This window comes from Peromyscus eremicus, chromosome 3 (assembly GCF_949786415.1).
Source record: "Peromyscus eremicus chromosome 3, PerEre_H2_v1, whole genome shotgun sequence".
Taxonomy (NCBI): domain Eukaryota; kingdom Metazoa; phylum Chordata; class Mammalia; order Rodentia; family Cricetidae; genus Peromyscus; species Peromyscus eremicus.
The window spans coordinates 38,611,937-38,636,971 of NC_081418.1; the positions used below are offsets into that span (position 1 = coordinate 38,611,937).

At 35.6% G+C, this 25,035-nt stretch overlaps 2 pseudogenes; one reads left to right on the forward strand and one right to left on the reverse strand.

Annotated features, from left to right (window-relative positions):
* Positions 1–770: 770 nt before the first annotated feature.
* On the reverse strand, positions 771–1,170 carry LOC131906232 (large ribosomal subunit protein uL29-like; annotated as a pseudogene).
* A 21,135-nt stretch (positions 1,171–22,305) lies between these two features.
* Positions 22,306–23,274, forward strand: LOC131906233 (peptidyl-tRNA hydrolase 2, mitochondrial-like; annotated as a pseudogene).
* Positions 23,275–25,035: the final 1,761 nt, after the last annotated feature.

Genomic DNA, 25,035 nt, shown 5'->3' on the forward strand with positions numbered 1-25,035 from the left:
TCTGATCTGCACTTGTACTTATGTGTAAGCATACCTGTACATACGTATATACCAACATACAGATGAATAGGCATATACACACATAGAAACTGTCCAAATTCTCAAACCATTGTTAATGAATGAACAGTTTAAAAAACAAAAAGATAGGAAGATTATGATAACATGCTTTGCATAAAGAAGAAATTTTATGTCTGAAGGCCCATATTTCCATGCTCACCTATTTCATGCTTGAGAAATAGCTGAACTGAACACGTTCTTAGTATGAGATAGCCATTCAATTTTTATGCAGTCATTAGTTTTACTTTGAAAAATTCACTCAGGGAAAAACTGGCCATGGAGGTAGTGCCTTTCTGAAAGTAATTCAAATGTGTTCTTCCTATAACGTCAGTCTTTAAGCAGACTCTTTACACCCAGGACAAGACTTGATGGCTGAGGAAGTTGTAATACGTTCAAATCAGAAAGTCTATTTCAGAATCTATATGAAGAGGCTGTCATGGGTCAACAAAAACAGCAAAAAAAAAAAAAAAAAAAAAAACCTTCAAATGGTGTTTTTGTTGTTGTTGTTTTTAAAGTAGAAACAAATGACACGCTCATTTAAAAAGAAGTGTTGGTAAGTTCTTTCATCCTAGTATAGACTTTGCAGCCCCTAATGCGTTTTCCTGAGAGAATGAAAGAGAAATGTGGTGTGTCATTATACAGCAGGTTTGGCCAAATCGATGAGTTGATTTCACATATGTACTTCTGTACTGTATTGGATATTTTATTTTGTTTTATTCAGCAGTCTTGTGCTTTACTGTCATGGCCTCCTTGTCCTTGATTCCATACTTGCACAGTCGATACAGTTGCTCCTTCAGCTACTGCTTCTTGGTCCTCAGCTTCTCTTGGTGCTTGGTGAGCTGGTAGCACATGGGTCTAGTCTTCTTGGGACACCAGTCCCGAGGCTTGTATTTCTTGTCCTTGTAGACTTTTTTGAGGTTTTCTTTTTGAGTCTGATTAATGATACTGAGGACACATACAATGAATTTGAGGTGACACATATCTTAGAGAACTTGGATATGACACTGCTTGTCACCTTGGTGATGCAAAGTGGAAACAGGTCCCCTTCAGATCATGCAATTGTTTCAACAGCTTCTTCTAGCCATGTAGGTCCTGAGCCTTAATCTTGGCCATGGCTGCATTGTCCAATACTACCTACATTGGATAGTTTAAAGATTATCCATCACTTTTGACCAATGCTTGTACATTCTTCATTAGTTATATGCATGCATATAAGTTCAAATACACACGCACGCGCGTGTGCGCGCACACACACACACACACACACACACACCACATGAAATATCTTGTGTGTCTTCTACAAACTTACTTGTTTTACTCTTGACACCCTAGAAAAATACTATCTCACACTCTATGTGCTTCCATCAATTCTGCAGTGTTCTATATTTACCGTTTTGATAATAAACAAATACTTCTCTCTTCTGGAAACAAGCCTAGCATATTTAGCAAAGATTCAAACAATAAGAGAGACCCTATATTAACAAAATGAAGATGAGACCTAATTCCTGAAGTTGTCTTCAGATACTGCTTGTCTGCATGCAAGTTTCTATGGCTAATATAGTTCTTAACATGTGTATGTACACAACACACACACACACACACACACACACACACACACACACACATATATATATTTGGAAGTTTTCCTGTAACCTGCCCATTCTGCAGCCACTCAGAAATGGCTCAAGCTTCTTGCTAGCTAGCTTTTATAACTTCACTCATTTCTATTAATCTGTAAGTTGCCACATGTTCCATGACTTTACCTGTGTGTCATTACATGCTGCTTTCTGGATGGCAGAATGGCATCCCTTCTGCCTCTTCCTTTCTTCTTCTCTTTCTCCTGGATTTCCCACCTGCCTCTAAGCTGCCTTGCCATAGGCCAAACAGCTTTATTTATAAACCAATCAAAGCAACACATATTCACAGCATACAGAAAGACATCCCACATCATTTCCTCTTTTCTGTCTAATCAAAAAGGAAGATTTTAACTTTAACATACTAACATTACAAATAATAGAACAGTTATCAAGCAGAAATTACAATTACAATATCTATTCCATTCGTATTTGGAAAAATTAAAGAAAATATTCTATCTATTCTATATTTATGATTCTAAAGTTTCATATCTAATTTCTTTTATCATAACCAGGGAAAATTATAATTATAACTATTTAGTTTTCAACTACATCAAAGACCCCAGAAGGATATAATATTACCTAAGAAAGCAGGAAATGCATTGTAAGCAACTTCCAAAATTCTGGAAATGACAGAAATATTTGCTTGCATGAACAGTCATCCCAAGTTTCTCTGTAATGTTGGGGCTTCCATCTTCAGCCAATAGGACTACAGCTTTTTAGTCACTTCTCCCTGTGTCCTATAAAATATTTGGCAATCTCCTCTGTGAAGCAAGAACCTGAAGAACCATTTTGCCTTGCAAAGTTCAGTGGTCACGTTCCTAAACATCCTGCATGTCCAGTTCATATAACATATTATCAGCAGTCCAGTGAAGAACAATTTCTTGCCCAAATGGCTATTTTTGCCAAGAGAAGATAAACTCCTTGTAGAATGTCTTCAATGCCCATCTTTTCCTTTGAAGTAAATCAGTGATGGTAGGAGCTGATGTGTCTCACTGTCCAAAAAGTCTAAGTTTTTAAAACATTTTAAATGCCATATTCTGTAGGTCTTTGAAGTGTTTGAAGATTACTTACCTAATTGAAATATATCTATGTATACCTAGAAAACTTAACTAACATGACTATAAGTTTGATTATCATAGATGACTAATTATTAATCTGTATTTCTTAATTATCCATTACAATTTCAAATGAGCTGTTGATACATATATGTACAAACATAATACCTTAAACAAGAGTAGAAATATATATGCAGTATAACAAAATTAACATCAAATTGTAAAAAAACTGAAATCTATAGCAATGTAAAACATTCTACACAAGTTGTTGCTCTTTAAAAGTAGATTAAATAATCTACCCTTTCATCCTGTCATAGCTATATCCTATCCCCCTTTTTTCTGTAGAAAGATATTGACTATGACCAATAGCAATTTATAACTAATCTCTAAACAAAGACAAATATCCATAATACAGTTTTGGGGAATGTGGGCATAGTTTTCTAGCCTACTTCCTTCTGATTGTGGGTGCTGGTAGTCTTATAGGGACACAAAGAAAATTTTAGGATTATGGTCAAGTCCTGACTGGAGGAGTCTGTGAGGCTGTATTCTCTGAGCCAGTTGCCTTGAAGGTAATTTTGGATGTTAGATCATCTGCAGACTTCTCAGGGAGTCTTGGCTGATCATACTGTGTTAGCCTAGAAGCAGTCCACAGGTTTTCATCTTCTGTGGAAACAAAAGCAGAACCTCTTTTCCAAAGCAATGCATCCTTAGACAAAAATTTTGAAGTCAAAATACCTTTAAAATTATATATATATATATATATATATATATATATATATATATATATGTATAACTCAGCAGCCTTTACAATCAAATGTCTTTCTGGAGTTAAAAATCCCAAAGACAACACAATCCAGTTTCTCTGTGTAATATCCATCTTTACATGGCTTATTTTTTTGTATTACATTTACTGTCTCTTTAAAAACTTCATTTTTTACAACTATCTATTTTTTTATATAACTGCGTATATTCTTTTTCCTCTCTCTTCCAGGCCTACATACATTTTTACATATAATGTAAACCATTTAGAGTTTTATTTCATTTGAATCTGACTTATTGTGAATCTATAATCCTTCTCTGACAGGGAGAGATTTTAAACTGCTAAACTGTGTGTTTAGGACTGAAGTGGCATCCTTGGCTGCTGACTGCCCATTTCAGCTTTTCAATATGGCGGCAGTAATTCACTTCCAGTGCTGGGAGCCATGCTCTCTTCTGACTCTGGGTGGCAGTGGGTCCATGCCTCCACTGCACAGCTTGCAGACACCTCTGTGTACCACAGCGAGAATCTGCCATTCTACAGGTCAAGTCCGCACGCTGTGAACCTGCCATAGTGTAGCTCAAGGCTTGCCTGAGCCTTGCAGTTGGGATGAATCTCTCCCTCCCACGTTCTGCAACCTCTTGATCCTAAGTAAACACATAGAGGTTTAGATTATTTGCAAACTGTAAGGCCTACTGGCTCCGACTTATTGCTAGCTTACCCTTATAACTTTTTCCATTTCTATTAATCTATAAGTTGCCACTTGTTCTCTGGCTTTACCTGTGTGCCATTACATGCTGCTTTCTGGATGGTGGGATAGCATCCTTTCTACCTCTGCCTTTCTTCTTCCTCTCTTTCTCTCTCTATGATTTCCTGCCTGTCTCTAAGCTGCCTTGCCATAGGTCAAACAGCTTTATTTATCAACCAATCAGAGCAACACATATTCACAGCATACAGAAAGACATTCCACAACATGTATATATGCATAAACATGCATGCGCGCGTGCACGCGCGCGCGCGCACACACACACACACACACACACACACACAAACACACAAAAAAAACCATAAAAATCAAGCAATGCTAAAACTGATGAGATCATGGGGAATACATTCTGGAAAAATAGACTAAATAAATAAAATGAAGAAGGTAAAATTGAAAAGTATTAGATTTTAATTTCTCTAATTATTTTAATTTTGGAAAACAGATGACAGAAAACTTGAACAGCTATTCCAATATAGAAAAACTAAACAAATCAAATTAAAAACAGAAGTTCAATTAGATACAAGTTTCTGAAATCATATCTGGAAAATTAAAGAATACAAAGTCCCAAAGAAAGCATAGAATGAAAAAAGCCAATCAACGTGGACTTTAAGAGACATAGTTCTTTCAAAATATTTTAATACAGAAATAAAGAATAAATAAATTAAGTAGAATTTGGAAGTTGTGAAAAATGGTAAATCACTGCAAAATACTCTAGAAAAGAAAATAAGACCTCAGATTTTTCTGTTCTGACAACCAAGAAAGTGGAATAGGCAATATTCTTTTTACTCATTCATGATGTAATAAAATATAGTGGCCACAAGTCCTCCGTGCAAAGGTCTTCAAGAGGATGAGCCCAAAGGAGAGATGAAAGAAAAGCCTGTGCCAAGTAACTCAGTCAGCACCAAATCCACTGGAAAATTTTATAATGTATAACTATATGAACTTTATAATTTAAACACTGAAGTACAGGATAGGTTAGAAGGATGGAGTAAGATAATAGCAAAGGTAATTTTAAAACTGATAAACTGGGTGTCAGAAAATACAAGCATGTATTTTTCACTCTAAAAGAAACCACTAGTGGGCTACAATAGTCATCTGAGAGCATAACAATTAGCCTCAAGAAGGTGAGGAGGGAAGCTGGAAGGGAGTAGAAGAATACTAATTAAGTCATCACCTAGAGTGAAGGATCAATACATACTCTCAATAAATGATTGTACTTTACAATCTTATCATAATAAAGTTAACCACAAAAGGACAATATTAAGTTGCCTGAAAGAAGCATTTAAGAAAATATAAAAGAAACACCATCCTATAGTCAAGGAAAAGAAGAGGAAAACATCAAAACAAGAGATCATAGGAGTGACCTCAAAAAGACAGCAGAAAAGCAAATATCTTGCCCATGTACCTCCATAGCAAGGATAATACAGATACTATATTATATAATATAGATAATACGCTACAGAAAAGTGTATCTTTGTGGGCAATAGTGTTCAGATAGGAGAGTGTAAAACCTTAAGGAGTCTAAGGCTGAGAAGAGTTTACACAAGACCCTAAAAAAACCTATAATTTTTATTTTGCTGACTGGACATGCTTACAGACTTCCTTTGAAATGATGATGTTTTTACAGTTACTAGTGCTGCTCAAAGTCTTCCTCAGAGAAGCTTCTGATTGCAGCAGGTGGCAGTGAGGGCAGAGACTTATAACTGAAACCACTGACAACACCAATTAATCGTTGAGTGACTGGCCCTAAAGAAAACATCTTCAGTGCCCCCTCCAAGGTGTCCACACTTAGGGAACCTCACAGAAGAGGTGGTGAGAGGAATCTAAGTCAGTGAGAGGAGAATGATACTGTAAAAGGTATCTTCTGGTCATGACATGTTATTTGCACTTATGAACTCATTACAGCTGTGGTTACTTGCATGAAACCTACCCATCAACATTACATTATGGATGAGGTAAGGCTCCCAAGATGCCATTTCTTCTTGGCATCCTAGCATCAATTAACAGTTTCTCTGGATTAAGGGAAGAAGGGATGTCATTTTCTTTGGTGACATAGCCATTAACAAGTTGCCTATGCTCCAGTAAATAGCCTCTCCCCACACTCATGTAAACAGCCCTAATTTAAATTCAGTGGGTCACACATATACACAATATAAACACAATATAGAGTGATTGAATGGCTTGTTAGGCTTATTTCACAGAGAGTCTGAGCACTAGAGGGATAGAGGGAAAGTGGTGAAAGAGAGTAATAGAGGTGAAACCCTTAAAATCCAATATATATGTATGAAATTGTTATAGAATATCTATTTTAAAAAGGAATTTTCACTTCCAGATGACAATCTAACCAAAGTAATCCGGGTACTGGGAAAATTCCCAACCACAGAGTTTCCTTGTTTATACATTAGTAAGATACATTACCATACTTAGAAGAAGCCATCCTCACCCCCATCTCTTTGAGTAACATGTCTGTCTATCAAATTGTAGCAGTGGATTCTGAAGCAACCCATGACCTGGTTTCAGAGCTTCAAACTCAATCTGGGAACAGTCCCGCTTGACAGACAGAAAGGAACACATACCCACCTACTGTCCCATAGACCACTGACCTTGATCTAACCACAGATCCTGAAGGATGTCAGAGACCCCATGCCTCATCAGCCATCCTTCAGGACAATGTAATGATTTGCTAGAAGGGATAGTTATCCTTGTCCTTTAATGCAAACCTGCATATCTTGTTCTGTTTATAGCCCCCCCCAAAAAAAAAACAAACAAACAAAAAAAACAATGACTTGGTTAAAACCCACATTATCCATGCTGTTGGACAAACCTGCTTTTTCAGGGACCCATTCAATGACTTAAAAAGAAGCTTTCTAAGTTCCTAGCAGAAAACATGCCAAAAACATGCATGAAGCTGCAAAAAAAAAATCACCTAAAAAATCATAATACAGCACCTTTTCTACTGTCATATCCTGGAGGAGTTTCCCTTTATCAAGGCACAAAGCAGGGTTTCCACCTATCAAAGGGTCATCAACAGCAGAGTTCCATATGCAGTCACAGCAAATGCATTTTGCTCACTTGAAACCCCGTAGGTAAATCTTCAGATTGGAGGCATGTATGAATACGTATATATGGGAAACCAGTCTATGAAGACTGGAAGTGGTATCTTCTCCTTCAAGCTCCTAGATGCCAAATCCAAAGTTCACACAGATCACACAGAATTTGGCAATCCTGACATCATCAAAAGAAACATAAAACTCCAGAAGTAGCTGACCCCAAAGAAATAGTGATTAACAAATTGAAAGCTAATACATCATTCTTTAAACATGTTTGATGTTAAACTGATACAGAACATTGAAAGACAACTGAGTAAAAGTGGGAAAACAACAGACAAAATAATAAAGAAATAGAAATGATACAAAACAATAAAACAGAATTATGGATACTAAAGAACAAAACCAATCTGCAGAATTCAATAAATAGCATCAATAGCCTCCTGAATAGCCAGATAAATAGATAATTACTAGAAATACATCTTTAGTATCTCAGGCTGCTAGACCAAATCACCACACATTGATGGCTTAAACAATAAGCTTTTATTTATCATGTTTCTGGAAGCTACATGGCCAAAGTCAGGATGTCCATGTGGTTGATAAAGGCCTTCTTCTTGCTCATACAGTCACATGACAAAGAAATGTCTCATTTCTCTACATTTTATAAGGACATTACTCATATTATTCATCCCCACTCTATGACTTCATCTCAAATTAATTTTTCTCCCACAAATTTACAGCTTCTACATCTATTTGAAGAAGAAAGAGGCATTAAATCCATAGCAAATTTTATGTATATATGTGATTGTATTTAATACACATATTCACTATATATATATATATATATTTGAGATATGCATATATATGACATACATCTCATATTAAACTGTTTCAGATCTATTGAGCCTGAATAGAAACCTGTAGGTGGAAGGAGATGATTTCTCAAGCGCCTATCCCCTTAAATATAGCTAAAACAAAGTTAAAATTAAATATTAAAAATTGATGAATAGCCTTATTAGGATGATACTGAGTACAATATCAAACATACAGACCACACTATAATGTCAAGGTTTAAGCTCAGGGCAAAATACATCAGATACAGTCAACAAAACTTTTAACTGTAAAAGTGTAATCCATAATAAATTTAGAACACTAATGCTCAATGTCCCGTCAGTTCCTGAAAATCAAACTCATATAAAGTTATAAGCTGACCATAAGGTGAGTCATCAAAGCAGAAACTGTAAAAATGGTATTATATGTTCATCATGTTTGGAAACAAGAAATCAATACCATAATCGTAGACAAAAGGAAATGAATATAACCATTTTGAAATCCAAGGTCAGTGACAACATTAAACTTTCTTCCTTCAGTTATAGGCCAGAGAAAACAGAAATAAAATCACAAAATATTTTGAAACTTTCAGGCACAACTGGGTTTAGGATTTTATGCAGTATACTAATAAGACAAAAATTATTATTAAATAGTGATCAGACAGATTTACTAATTCTAACTCATCTTGAACGCAGAGTCCAGGCCACTGGATGATCAGTTGTTAAATATTATCACCTGTGAGTGAAAGTAAAGTTAGGAAAAGTAAGTGAAATTTGCCTCCTTCTTAGTGGATGAATTTCTGTAGTTATGCATACTTGTCATTTCAGATATTTGTACTTGTGTTAGTTAATAAACTGCACTAGAACAAAGACAGTATATTAGTCACTTTGTCTCTAAGAAGGAACATAGACTCCAGTAAGGAAAGAATGACTGTTTTAAAAACTGACAGCACATTTTACTATTAAGAATGACTATAAGGCGAAGAATTAATTTGCCATCTGGAAAGAAGACATGCATTTAGAGTATCCTATTGGTTTAAACAATGGAATGAAATCCCATGCGAAGGAAAGTGGGACAATAATCACCAAAAATGAAAACCAGAAAGTGCAACTCTACAGGTTCATGGCTTTCCACTTTGAGCTCCCACCACCTTGGGTGTGGAGGTCCAAGACAATGTAGATGGCCAGGAATATTTCTGGTCTTGATCTTAGTACATAAGATTGTTCCAAGCACCTAACAAGAAATTGGACAATCTTAATAATAAAAACTGAAGAAAGGAATAATGTTGGCCCTGGTGAATATACCCAAAATATTAATTCCTAAAATAAATTGTGCCATTGACCCTTTTGTGAAAGAAGCTGACTTCTAGCCAAATTTCGCATATCTAATGAGTAAAATTTACCCTAAAATAATTAATAAATGTTTTTGTTGTTTTCAATTACAATGAAACCAACTTGCCCAGTCAAGTTAGTCCCCTGTGTATGTAATGCCATCTTGTATACTATCTCTGAACCTGACCCAAAAGGCCCTCATAGCCAGAGCCTCTTACCATTTTAGTTTGATGTAATTTCTGACATTCACTGTTAATCTTTGATATTGATGATCTCCCTGCCTGGAATTATAGAAAAAATTTACCAAATGATGAATGAATGTTACTTGAAGAGGTAAACTCAATGGATAAAAATATATTCAGTTCCTTAAGGTTTTAAAAGTATCTATCTACCTCTTAGGGTCTGTGCACTTACTATTTCATCATACAAGAAACAAACTAGAACTCTCCTTCTAAGGTTAAGAATGCACACTCCAATTCCAGTCCATTTTATCACGGTGCAGTTACCTTATTTCTTCCCAACTTTACACAACAACTGGGTGACATTTCAATGCAACTATCAGAAAATGTGAGGAGGGAAGGTAGGAAATGATTTAGCAGCTGTCTGGAACAAAAGGGGTCCCTTGGGTTCAGGACTACTTTGATAACATTGTAAAGAACTTCATCATGCAACTATTGACATATTTCAAGAAAAGAAATAGGTAACTTGTTAGAGTCCCCAAAACTGAAATAGAAACAGTTTTTCTCTTTTTGTTTCCTTTCTTTTTCTTTTTCTTTAAATCTCCACCTAGGGGAAGAACTCAATTAGTTTTGCAAACTGCTAGGGTACATTTTTGGTATTTATTGATATAAAACCTTTAGTTAAAGCTTGAAATACAGAACTGGCTCTTAAATTTTTAATAATTAAATCACGTTTTAGGACTTTTAGTTGAGGTAAAATAATAAGCAATGCTAATCTCTTAAAAATGACTTCAGGTTAATAATGAGTTTTTTCTCCTTTCTTTTATTCATATTTATATAGTAGGAAAAATAGTGTATATGGAGGGCACCAAAAAGAACTTAAATTATGGGATCCATAGCATTTATGATCAAACAATTAAATGCTAGAATGAGATATGGATGTGACCCTATGTAAAATTATTTAGATCTGAGCTCAGCCAAAGACTTTACTGTCTAAGCAGCAAAACATCATATTTTACAAATATTTTTTAAATCAAAGTATAACTCTTATCCTATCAGAAATGTCATATTTATATTTTGGTAACACCAGCTGTCCATTTAAGATAAGCGTCATCATAATCATTATTAGAGAGGAGCCTTAGGTTGCTTTCAGTTGCTGTAATGAAACACTGGCATGGCAATATGGTGAAGGAGAAGATGTGCATGTCTTTCAAGGTTACAGTTCATTATCAAGGGAAACCAAGGCAGAAATCCAAAGCAGGACCAGAAGCAGAGACTATGTAGGCACACTGTGTACTGACCTACTTCCAGTGACTCACTCAACTACCTTTCTTATACAGTTCAGGCCCATTAGCCCTGCGATGGCACTGCCCACAGTGGGCTGTTCTTGATTGCTACAACAATTACTAATCAAGAACATGCTGCAGATGGAATCGCAAGCCAATCTGTTTCCCCAACTGAGGTTCTCTCTTCCCAGGTATGTTGACAGCCAGGATTAGCCATCATGATGAGGGTGAGCAAACAAATAACCTGATATTGATAATAGTATTACTAAAAGCAGGGATACTTGATATTTATGGACTACTTATACTGTGTCTATTTTCCATGAATTTTATATGTACTACTATTTTTTATTTTGTTTTTACAACACTTTGTTGAAGCATATTATTACTACTCTGTTCCAGAAATCCTTCAGTATTACTTTATTTTCAATGTCACAAAGCTAGCAAGTAAACTATTATTGGCATACAGAACTACTCTCTTGGCTTTTCCTCACAACTACTGCATAGTACTTGACTCTAGCAGTGCGTACATATTTGAAGACAACACAGGAAGTTAACTTATTCTAGAAGACTCATGAGAAACAGTTGCTAATTGCATTATTTGATAAGTTATATTCAACTAACAGTAACGATTATATACAAAATCCCAAATTAAGTTGAATCACAATTGTTTTGTGGCTTTAGAATCAGAATAAGGGAGGTTTATTGATATTGGATAGTATTCTATAATGTTTCAGTAGTATAACACACAGATCACAACAGGGTGTTCTTCAAGGAATAGCTCTGTTCAGTTACAGTTATTTGGAATGGTGTCCATTTACCAAACACTGTCTTTTGTTCCTTACAATAATGGATTTGTCACTTCTGATCTCCCTTAAACAAATGACTCATGTTTCTTTTTCTTTCTTTCCTGAAGAGATTTCCACATAGGCTAAAAGAATATGAAATAATTGTATAACTAATTTGAGTTTTGACTTTTTCTTTAAATTGATAGTCAATATTGTATGTGCTCATCATGAACAAAATGATATTGTAAAACATATACAAATCAGGAAATGGTTAGTTCTTATTAATTAACAGATTTTCTTCACAGATATCATTTTTTGTGCAAATATCACAAAATCCATCCTGATTTTTTCAATAATACACTGTACCATCAATAATTATAGTCATCTTAACTGTTATTTCTACAGTACAAAAAAAAAACAAAGGATTTTCCTTCATGCCATAGAAAGTCACTGTAACCCTGCATATTCTGAACAAAATTCATAAGAAAATATTGAATGTGAACAGAATAGAAATTATACACGAATATTAAACAAAGCATCTCTTAGTAGTTTGTAATCTTCATACTCACCTAGAATGATAATTAACTGGAATTACAGAAATTCAAAGTTGCAAAAAGAATAAGAAGAACAGAAAGTCTTGTTCCCTGTAATAATTCAGAGCATGTAAGTGCTTATTACCTTTCTTATGCTCATGCCTAATTTTGACTCACTTTGACACTGAGAGCATGTGGTTGAGGAAGACAGATAGAAGGATCACCGGGGATGACGGGGGGCAGAGTTAAGTAGCTTCTATAAGGTTACCATGGACGTTTCTTCTTCTTTCTAAATTTAGATGCACTCTCCAAAAGCTCATGGGCTTCCAGGCACATCTATTAATAATTCTAGCCTTTGTCTCTACCAGTCCCTCAACTGTGTTTGCTACTTATCTTCAGTGCATTTTATTACCTTTGCCAAGTGTTTTCATTTTATGAAAAACAATACATATTCAATGTTTAAAACAGATAAACAAAAAAGGAGTTTCAATTAGAAGGTTTTGAACATTTGTCTATCTCAAAATAACCTCAGATTCTTTTTAAAAATGTATCTCAGCCAGGTGGTGGTGGCGCATGCCTTTATTCCCAGCACTCAGGAGACAGAAGCAAGCATATCTCTGTGAGTTTGAGGCTAGCCTGGGCTACATAGAGATTTCCAGGACAGCCAGAGCTAAACAGAGGAAACCTGTCTCAAAAAATCGAAAAATAAATAAATATATAAATTTTAAAAAGGTATCTCTTATTTTATTTATTTGTGCTTCCTATATTATGGCTTGCTGTTTTGTGTGGGCTAAATATTTTCAAAAATAACAAGCATAATGCCAGTGTTTCTCACAGAATGACAAGATCATTCACAGTGTATTTGTGTAGGGTATTTGAACTAAACAGAAATTTAAAAGCTATAACTTAATATAGAATAGCATTTCTTCAATGATGTTACTCTTTTAGAAATGATGTTTAGTAATATAATTATTGGGCTACACAAAACATAGTTTAGATATCCTGTTTTGTATCACTATATGAAACATATGATTTTACATCTTGCACTATTTGAGAAGTCTTCAATCCTTGAGACTGTTAGAACAATGAGTATGCTTTTTTATTCAGTTCTAAATTAATTGAAGAAAATTGGCCTCATATAATCCTGAATTCATTTTCTTATATTATTATGAGAACTTCTTGTCTATTCAGTTTTCCTTATTTTTCAGGCTTTACCTTTTCTTTTTACCAAAGTGATGATGCTCTGTATATTTTTATTAATTATCCCATATTCTAAAAACAGATAGTTCGTTAAATGTTTTTAAGTATTGAGTTTTCAACTTATTTAATATTTTAATAATTACATATATAGTTACAACTTATTATATTTTAAATGCAGTTACCCACAACTAAAGAACATTTTTGTTCATTCTGTGTGACTGCTGTGAGAAGGGTAACTATTACTTCTTTGTGATTATAGCCAATTCTAATTATGAAGTGTTTTGACTATTATTTTGCCACTTATTGGCATCATCTCTACATTTCTTTTATTTCAAATTTGTTTTTAGCCTCCAGTTAATAGCCTGTGGTATCCATGTTGCATAAGCTACTTTTAGTATGGACTTAAACCAGCAACAACAAATAAAATGTGAACAAAGTCTGTTGAGCAAAAAAGGTTTGACAGAAGAACAACTAATTTGATAGGACAATTTAATTTCTTTCTAAGGAATACCAAATGAGCAAATTCAGTTCTTCACACTAAACACTTACCTTGCCTTCTACCACATTTTATTCAGCTTTCTAATTGAGGGACAAACACATGCTCTCTCCTGATAATGTTCTTCTTTATTTCAACAAAGAAAGCAAGACTTACATGAAGAAATACATATCCATGTTTGTTTTATGAAATCAAGTTGAAGTTTGTGTCTGAGACAAAACATGAGGTAGTATAATACCTAAAGATGCAGAACACATTAATCCTACTGTCATTGCTTATGGTATATAAATTTAAGTTTGGCCACAATAAACACATCTGTGGCTTTCCATTTTGTCCAATTGTGGCTTTCTGTTATGTCCACATACCTGTGATGTATTGTTGCTGCAGTCAAATTCCCAGCCTGGACCAGTGGTCTCTATTTACCATGCTGCAGTATGTGCAAGAAAAACACCACTGGAAATACTGTTATAAAATTGTCTCTGATACCTATTATTTATCCTATTCATTTTCCACAGCTTTCACTGAAGCCTCTGGAGCCACTCCAGAGGAGACATTTGTCATAGCAAAGTCTTAATGAAATCTAGGGAAGGATGAGACTCTAAGGAAATGACAAAAGATACCTAGTCTCAGGGGACCTGTGGACTTATTTGACAGGTTACCTGTAGAAGTTCATTTTAGAGAAAGAAAACCTTGAAAATGTATTTTAATCTTTCCTTTTATTTTAAATAACTGCCTATTGTTACGGAAAATTGCATAAGAAACACCATGGGTTTTTAAATAGCTGCTAATGGCCTATAACAACTTCCTGATACAATCTGAACCATAGAATATACTTGAAAACGACATGTAAGAAGTCTTTGTCCTTTGATAGATAATCCAAGGAAACTTTAAGCATTACCTTAATATTTAAGACAATAAAGCACATAGCCATATTGCAATGTTTTTTTAATGTTTCTGTAAAGAGACAGTTATAACTAACTATTGAAAAAGCACTACACTACTTGCCAGAAAAGATTATGCGTATGCCTTGATATGGCATGAAGTCATATTGTCAGGAAGTGACATGCCTCTCCTGTGTTAATGTCACACACTTTAGTATGAAATGTGCAGCTTTTCTTTTAGTTTAAATGAACTTCAACCTTTCCCTTGTCTTCACATAAACACTTAACACCTGGCGTATCAATGGAGTCCCTGCCTAGCACTTTAGCAGTAGCATCTATCTAGTTTACATATGTTTTCTTTCCATGTTCAAAATGATCATGTTGCACACTGTTCAAACCTGGACACTTGTGAGAAGAGAGAATACTGGGCTGATTATACAAATATGAAGACATATTGACATCATCTTTGGGAGTCTCCATTACTCCAATAATTCTCCCAAGGGAATTTCTCTATTCCTTTCCTCATATCACTGATCACTTTACTACATATTCCTATTAAAATTAAATTATGCCCTTCATCCAGACATAGCCAAGAAGCAAATTCATTTAAAGTCCAAGTTCAAGAGGAGCTCTTTCTGTGCAAGTACAAAACCTGGTGCATAACTGCTCAAAAGTGACACAATATGTTAAATATACATTTGCCTCAATAGAGCTGCTTAGTAAATAAATTAATAGGAACACCTCATTCATTTATAACTATGAGTTATCTGTGTCAAGTGATTAATGTGTATGTCTAGTATTCCAGACAGAGTACCAGTGAAGAGAAGAAAAAGAAATGTAGACACTGGATGACAGGCAGGAAAAGAAAATAAAGAACTTTTTAAAAATAAAAAGTGGTTCATTATAATATTGAGTCCAATAAGATCTGCCTTCTTAACCTTTTCCCAAAGTCTAGCCCATCCAAAGCTAATCACAGGGTCCCATGAGTTGTTTTGCTTGCGGAATGAAGTATTTTGTTCTAATTGAATGAGCCTAGTACACATTCTGCATGTAGAATAGATTTCTAAATTAATTTTTCACTCCTCTTGTCATCTGAAAGCATCTAAGGTAACACAATTTTCAACAATTTAAAAACAAATGACTTCAATTCAACTGGCCTATATTTTATGCCTTTTAAAAAATTAACTGTTATCACAACTCAATGTGCCAAGTGTCAACCTTATCAAATTTCTCAGTGCCCAAGAAAATGAATGTAATTGCTTCCCCTGTATGATATATTGTACATAATTGGCTTCCTATCACAAAGCAGCTGGAAAATATTCACAAAATCTGAAAGAAGCCTGCATTTGTATTCAGGTCACAGACTCCAAAATGTGTGTTTCTGCTTCAATGTAGGCTGTGACAAAAGCAACAATAAAATTTCAGTTGATATAAAGAAACTAACAGAAACAAACATAAAAAGTCATCAATTATGTTGTAGATCTCCATTGTTATAAGTAAAGCTATTGAGGTCAGCTCAATATTTCCTTGACATTTTGTATTCTTATTAACATAATCACAAATTATTATTTTCTTAAATATTTTAACATCAATAGAAGTGTTAGTATTTAGTTTTAAATATTTTCTGTGCCTCTTACAAATCCATGTGAAACTGCAATAGCATTTCTGATATCATTTATTCCAATAGATTGTTGTGTCCAGAAATTTCTCCAAGTTACTTGAATGTGCTTCCATCATGTCACCCCCATCACAAAGCACAGGGAACCAAAGAGGGAGCACAGGGGAGCACCTCTCCCCTCTGTGATGAACAGTGCTCAGCACTACTTATATGTGTTATGGGATTATTAATGATTTCTAAAAAAAAATGTGTGTGTGTGTCTGTGTCTGTGTGTATGTGTGTGTTTGCATGCATGTCTATGTGTGTGTCTTCAAGAATATGACATGAGCTATTTGTAGAGATCTGAAGACAACTTTTAAGAGTTGGTTCTCATCTTCTATCTTGTTTTGATGCAGAGTCTCTTTGTAAGATTCTGCCATTTTGATTCTGACCTTTCCACCTCCTATTCCACCATAGGAGCAATGGAATTACAATTGTACACTACCATGTTGACTTTTAACCTGGATTCTGGAATTTGAACTCAGGTCAACAAGATTGGGCACCAAGCACATTAGTTCATTGAAATGTCTCCCCAGACTCATCAATAATGTTTCTTAACATTGATAGTTACACTGAGTTTAACTCAAGAGATGTACTTGTTTATAGGAAAACACTGAAGGATTTAGGAGCACTGTGTCTGCAACCTACTCTCAAACATTTAAAAAAAACTTTAGAGATATGTAATAGAGAAAAAGGAGCATGGAGACATAAAGATACCATGAAATACTAACATTTCATGTAATATTGGGTGTTATGAAATCTTAACATTTGGCAAATCTTACTAATCTCACAGCTATCTACAGTCTTATACATTAAAACATCAATCTCAAATGCAGACATTGAAAGTATAGTGTAAGGATGCTTCATAGACACTTAAAGAATGTTAGGATTACACCAGGCAAAGAAGATATATTTTCACTGCTGTGAAGGACAGCAGAAAGCCCAGATGAGCCACTGATTTTTCAAATTTCAGTTACTTAAGTGTGTGAAGATATGTGGATCTTATAATATAGATTGAAAGTGGTATAGCACTAACCGTCTTATATACAACACAATTGTTATTGAACATCTACTTGATGAAACTTAAAAAAAAAATTATTGAGATACCTATGCTATAGTGAAAACAAAACAAAAAGCCCTACCCTGTGGCTCAGGGAAAATCCTGAAAGAAAGGAAGGAAAGATTATTAGAACCAGAGATTATGTTAAACTGATATGAAACAGTGTCTTCTGAACACTTCGATATCATTGAACTTACAGACTCATAGTGGTTGTGATTGCCTACAGAAGATCTAGCCAACATCAAGCCAGTAAAAATTTCACCATAGACTGGGGAAGACATTATGAAGCCCCACTCCTACCTAAGGAGATTTGGAAGTTGAAAGCCACTGCATAACAAGAACCAATCTTCTTCAAGGAACTGGCCCTTTTAGGATGTTCATGGCTTTAGTAGATGTCACTACCCATATACATTTTTTTTTTTATAAGAACAGCACTGATTTGTCTCAGTGGGCTATGAAAAGAGGACATGAACTTGGGAAGTGAATATATCAGGAATGTTTGGGAGAAGTTAGAGGGGAAATAAAAGATTAATATGACCAGAATATACTATAAACATCTCTGAAATTACCAAAGAGTGAATAAAAACACCAGATAATAATTTTGTAATTAGATTATATGGAGATCTATTTGGTAAATCAGTCAACATGCATGTGCGTGTATGCATGCACGCACACACAAACACAGATGGGGGAGCAGGGAGGGAGGGGGGAGGGAAGGAGGGAGGGAGGAAAGAGGGAAGGAGGGAAGGAGGAGGGAGAAAGTTTCCCAAGAGCTTACAACAGTTATTTTCTGGAGAAAAAGATCCCATGGTAAACCGCCCTTTTCCCTGTAGTTGGCCAGTCAGAAAGCAATATGGATCAATGTCTTCTTACTGGCAGGATGAGAGGGAATACAAATAGAACTGAGGATTCTCAATTTCCTCCATACATCCATGTATCTTATCTGTGTGACATTTTGGAACTGTTCAGTAGGAGCCTTGAGTGTGAGAGTAGAGGTGATGATTGAAGGGCCAGAGTACAATGATGAGGACAGAAATAAAGGAGAGCAACACAGGGTAAGATGATAAGGGGCTTAGGGAGACTCATAGCTCTCACGTCTAGCAGTTAACTGGACAGAAATGAAATCAGTCATCAGATTCATTGGCCTGGGTCAGAGAGAAATTCCCTTAGACGCTGTATAAAGAAGCTTGAGAGAATTACAACACCAATCTGAAGGTAAAGAGCTCCACAACTGCTCCAATACACGTACACAAAACACACACACACACACACACACACACACACACACACACACACACACCAACCACAAGAAAGTGGATGATTAAACTATTCAAAGTGAATAATTGCCTGTCCTCTACTGAAAAAAGTCTTGATATATTGGTATTTTTACCTTCATTTCGTTATTTTCTCTAATATTTTAAAATTCTTATTACTAAAACTGAAGTGCTTACTCTTTTTATTTAAGGCATTTATATCTCTCTACATGAGAGTAAACTGATGATAAGAACAGGAAGTATAGTGACTGGGCTGCTTTAGGGTAGAAAACTCAAAAGCAAACTATTTTTCTTAGAAACCATATGCATAACTTTAAGTCTAAATGAGAAAGATAATTTTATAGTACATTTCTAAATAAAATTTATTTATTCATGTCAAAATAATTTTGGAATATTGAGAGTATCTTCACTGATCAGATATGCCTGATGAAAGAGAAATCATAGTTATTGGCTACTTCTCAGGGAGCTGAAGAGTGTAAACTGTCGTTTGGTATTCTAACCATCAAACCACTCAGCCATATCATCTAATGTCGGCATTTTCCATTACTTTCTCAAATTAACTTTCTTGTATATCCCATCAGAAATGAACAGGGTGATAACAACTTACTTGAATATTTATTAGTTCTAGTAGAACTATGTCCTTAAGTTTTAATGCAATATTGACTTGAAAGAGATCTCTAGGTTTCATGTGTTAAGTGAAAAGACTCATAGCCTAGTGGACTGCAGCAAAACTAAGAGAAAAGAAAGCCTTGGCTCTAGGTCCTTTGGCAAATGACTACAACTCTACATGGTTCATTTTCCTTGACTTTAAAATGGAGATCATAATAGTTCCTAATTTATAAAGTTGTTACAAGAATTAAATGAGTTAATGTATGAAAACACTTAGCCCAATGCCTGGAACATAGTAAATGTTCAATAAATATTATCATTCAATTCTCAGTTGAAAGAATGTGAGGATTAAAGATCATGCTCATACCTGTTTAATGGGAAGGAACAAATAGTTATTGAAAAGCCAATGTTATTAGGCGCTACTCCCCCTCTTCTATATTCAGGATTCATTAACTCTTTAATTCAGATTTAAAAACTGATAACTATAAAGGCCCAGGAAAAACCACACAGAATAGGAAGATCAATGAGAAATCAAGCCCAGTTATTTATGCAGCAAACCACCTTCCTTTTCACTATTCACAGTCTAATGCTTTTCAGCTTAGCTTTTGACAGAGATAGAAATTACCATGAATAGGGGGATTTTTAAGTACCAGGTTTCTTGACTATGAGTTTCAAAATTATACATTTAGATTTTTCTTTTTCATTTTTTTCAATTAAATGTTTTTCTTTCTTTATTTTTCTTTTCTATTAAGAAAATTTTTTCATTCATTTTATACACCAATCAAAGATCCCCCTCTTCCCTCTTCTCACCCCCAGCCTCCCCCTCCCAACCTACCCCCACTCTCTCCCACAAGAAGGCAAGGCCTCCCATGGGGAGGCACATTCAGTAGAGGCAAGTCCAAGCCCCTCCCTCTGCCTCAAGGCTGCAAGAGGTGTCCCATCATAGGCAGTGGTTCCATAAAGCCAGCTCATGCACCAGGTGGATTCTAATCCTATTGACAGGGGTCCTCCCAAGCAGATCAAGCTACATAACTGTCTCACCATGCAAAGGGCTTTTACTCTTCTTCAAGGCAGATAATTTTTAACTTTTTTGTGGGCCTAGGAATACATTTAAAATCTCTCTCTCTCTCTCTCTCTCTCTCTCTCTCTCTCTCTCTCTCTCTCTCTCTCTCTCTCTCTCTCGTGTGTGTGTGTGTGTGTGTGTGTTTACCACAGCACACATGTAGACAACAGCAACTTTTAGGAATCAGTTCTCTGCCACTACCATGTGGGTCCTGGGGAGTAAACTTAGGTCATCAATCTTAGCATTGAAAACTTTTACCTGCTAAACCTGCTAGCAATCCCAAGTCAATTAAGATATAGTAACTACCTAAGGCAGAAGTATCATGGAATTTTCATCATCATTTGGTTCCCTTTTCACCTTGTCCTTTCCCCACAACAAGAAAGATGAAAGAGACGAGGTAGGGTGAGGAACTAAAATTCAGCCCCATTTCTCTTCAGGAGATGGGGAAGGCAAAACTAGGGGTTTCTGGACTCTCATGCATTCTGAGCTGCTGGGGAGAAAACTATACATATAATGCTCCATAACTAATTCCCTGGTTGAAAATGTTTCATGAAGTCTCTGAACCCTCTGAAGCTTCAGAAAGCATGATATCAAGCTGGGTTACTCACTCTTACCTTTCTGAAAATCCCAGGCTCACCTAGGCCTGCCACCCACATAGTAGAATGGATCTTTAAGATTGACATACAGTTCTTGCATTTTCCCTCATCTATCTAAAAGAAATGAACACCTTCGGTAGCTCAGTTGAATGAGCAAAGGGTGAAATAGTAAAGGCTTTTGTGATTGAATGGACACATACTCAAGGTGTGCATTTATTCATGCAGAAAGAAAGCAAAAAATAAAGCTATCTGCATGATCATCTGTAAGTTCACAATAGCATATCATTCTCGACTCTTCTAGAAAATGGAATAAATTCTAGTGGAATTCTGAAAAATTATTTCACAATGTGGTTGAGGCTTCACGAAAAACAAATTATATCCTAAATGTAAATTTAAAATCTAGTTTTCATGAAATATTTTCAGTCATGGAGCCAATTTGAAATATCTAAATAGATAATTGCTAAATTTCATTTTCTATTCATGGAACAGGGTGTACAGGGTATTTATCATTCTGTATCAGCTTATCCAGGGATCATCTGGATCCAGGGAAAAACAGTCAAAGGAAAAGAAGGAAAATTTGTAACTGACATGTTTCTTCTATCATTTACATAAATAATGAACAAAATTAGAAAAACCATTAGTGGTTTCAATACAAGCTGCCAATTAGAGTGCGAAGACCAGTGGTCTTTTTTCCAAACTACTCGCTGACTGTAATTGCTTTACTTGCACACTCTACATTATCCTTCAGAGAGTATGGAAACACAGAACTATTTCTTTATGATAGCCAATAACAAAGTGATCTGACAAGTTAAATTCTAAATCAAATAAAGTATGACATATTTTTTAATCTGTATCCCACAAAGTAACATGTTTTGTCAGATAATTTACTGATATCGCTGTATAATTTGTCTCTCTTACTTCTCTCGAGGTTCATGTCTAGCTTACCCGTTTCAGAGACAACCAATACTACTGGGAAAATTCTACCAAATAAAGGAGAAACATTCCAAGTAAATGCAGTCTGCAATTCTGTGATTGTGAAGAAACAAAAGACACTGTCCAAATCCCTTCTGGCCAAAGACATAGTTCTGTACAAGGAAACAAGAATTTACTCAATCAGTGCATAAAGCATGTTCCTCACTTGGGAGTGGAGAACCACAAGGCATGCATGAGGAGAAGTGCTTCAAATGCCCTCCAAATCCTTGGTTATGGGGTGTTGGGCTCATTTTGGTACACTCAGTTTGGCTGAGTTGCTTGTGACATGGGTCTGTTCTGTGGTCTCCAGGACCACCTTGGAATGTTGCCCCTAGACCTCAACAAGTGAGATACATAGAGACACAGAGATGGGAACTGAAGCAAGCATCTTTGTAACACAAATTGTTAAACTGTCTTATTAATAAAAAACCCAGAGCCAAATATTGGGGTGAAAACTGAAAGATCAGAGAAACTGAGTAAGCCAGCCACAAGTTCTTAACTATGAAATCCTGTCTCAAGAGAGTGAGTTCCTGTTTCCTCATGCCTTATATACCATTTTCTGCCCTGCAATCTTACTTCCTTGGATTAATGGTGTGTGTGCTACCAAAGGATGAGATTTCAAGTGTTGGGATTAATGGTGTGTGCCACCATGCCTGGCTCTGTTCCCAGTATGGCCTTAAACTTGCAGAGATCCACCTGGATCTCTGTCTTCTGAGCAATAGGATTAAGGGTGTGTGCCATTACTGTCTGGCCTCTATGTCTAATCTAGTGGCTGGCCCTGTCCTCTGATCCCCAGATAAGTTTTATTGGAGTGCACAATATATCATCACACATCTTGGGAGAGAGTCAGGAGTACAAAATGATTCTTGTTTGAACTGAACTGACCTAAAGATGGGAAAAGGGAAGATTGTTGCCCAGTGTTCTCTTGCTGCTGTTTCTGCCTACAAGCAGACTCAAAGGAGAAAATCTCAAGTGCTCAAAGAGTGGGAGGACTGTGGCCAGCCCAAAGTGATGGTCAAAGCCCCAGATGGAGACAGCCTCATTGAATTACTGACCCATGCAAAAATATTGGGACTGACTGTAAATTTAATCCAAGATGCTGGTCATATGCAGATTGAACCAGGCTCTTAACTATCCTGGGAAGTGGGTCAGGACCAGTAGAACTAATTGGTGGAGTTACTGGCCACCTAAAACTTTACTAGATGAGCTTTTTGTGATGGTGATACTGTCTGAAGAGTATGAAGCCTGTCAGTACAATAAAGGCTTAATTCTTGTCTCACTTTTAAAAAAGAAAGAGTTTACTGAATCATACAGTGTTGTGGAATATTCACAGTATATGTCACCATGATTGGTTTAATAAACAAGATGACTGGGCAATAGCTTAACAGGATAAAGTTAGGCAAGAAAGCCAAACTGAGAATGATGGAATAAGGAAGGGTAGAGTCAGAAGTCTTTAGCCAGATGCAAAGGGAGCAGTAGATGAATGTGCCATGTTAATAAATGGCACATGGCCTAGCATAAATAAGGAATATGGGTTAACAAAATATAAGAGCTAGTTAGTAATAATTCTGAGCTACTGGCTGAGCATTTACAATTAATACAAGCCTCTGTGTGGTAATTTAGAAGAGGCCCTCAGTAAGGGAAAACTTTGCCTACATTCCAGGATACTGATAATTAATGGTTGATATATATTATCAATGTTGAAATTCTATAAGTAGCATGTTGTTGATAAAAAAAACTATTGAAATTTTGTATTAAATATGTCTTTTTTTTTTCAATAATTGTCCTCTGCTCCTCGTGTGTAGCTCTTAAAACAACTACTAAGGCCTCTCTCTTCAATAGTGTGGTCTCAAGCACACCAGGTGCTGACCTGCTCTGTTCTCTGTGCTCTGCTTTGAGCCTGTGCCTGCTAAGCACAGTTCTCAAAGTGTCTTTTCTAAGGAGGAGTGTGAGCCTTGTGCAGAAAGAAACTGTCAACTCCTCATGATAGCCTCGTTCTGTGAAACCACACACACCTGCCTTCTTTCCTGAGGTTCTGTTTCTACTCAAAGCTCTAACAGACATTTCTTTTCAGTTTTTTAAACCAGCTAAGTCATGAAGAAAACTCTAGAAATCCATAGGATTCCTTTTCCTCCTTCCTTCCTTTCATTTTTTTTCTTTTCTTTTCTTTCTTCCTTTTTTTTTCATTAATTCTGATTATGGTAAGAACATCAATAGGGAATTTTAACAAATTTGTAAGTGTACACTCAGGTGGTGCGAACAGAAACTCATGAGCTCTCTACAACATATTCATCTTGAACAACTAAATTTTATTGCTACTGGACTCCATATTGCCCTTTCTTAATTCTACTTCTGAGTCTGCCTATTCTAGGTGCCTCATATTCATGGAATCCTGCAGCACTGGCCTTTTTGAAAGGCTCTGGTCTATTTTACTTACCCATCAATATTTGTCCATGTCGCCACTAGTTGTAGAATTTCCTTCCTTTAAAAAGTAGAATTTACAGTTCACTCTATGAATATAAAACATTTTCTCATCAATGAGTATTTAATTTAGTATGAAGTTCTAGCTCTTATGAATCATGCTAAAATGAGCACAGAGTTTTAACATGATTCTGAGGTGCTGATTTCATTTCTGTTGGAAAAATACTCAAAATATGTCTGCTAGATCATATAGTAATTCTAGTTAAGTTTTTTTGAGGACATGCTGTATTATTTTCCATACCCAATTATACAAATTTCTTCCCAAATCTCCTATCTTTTTCCTTTCTTGTTTACAATTTTAGATATTGTGCATATTTTTCTCATGAGAAAACTATCAATTTCAAGTTTTCCTAGTTTATAAAGCAGTAAAGGGGAAAGTGGATTGTCTCTCAGCTCACATATATTTATATATTATAAAATATTAGGTTGTACAGCACTCTGTAATTCTCTGGGTTGGCTCAGGTATAATGTAAGAATTAACA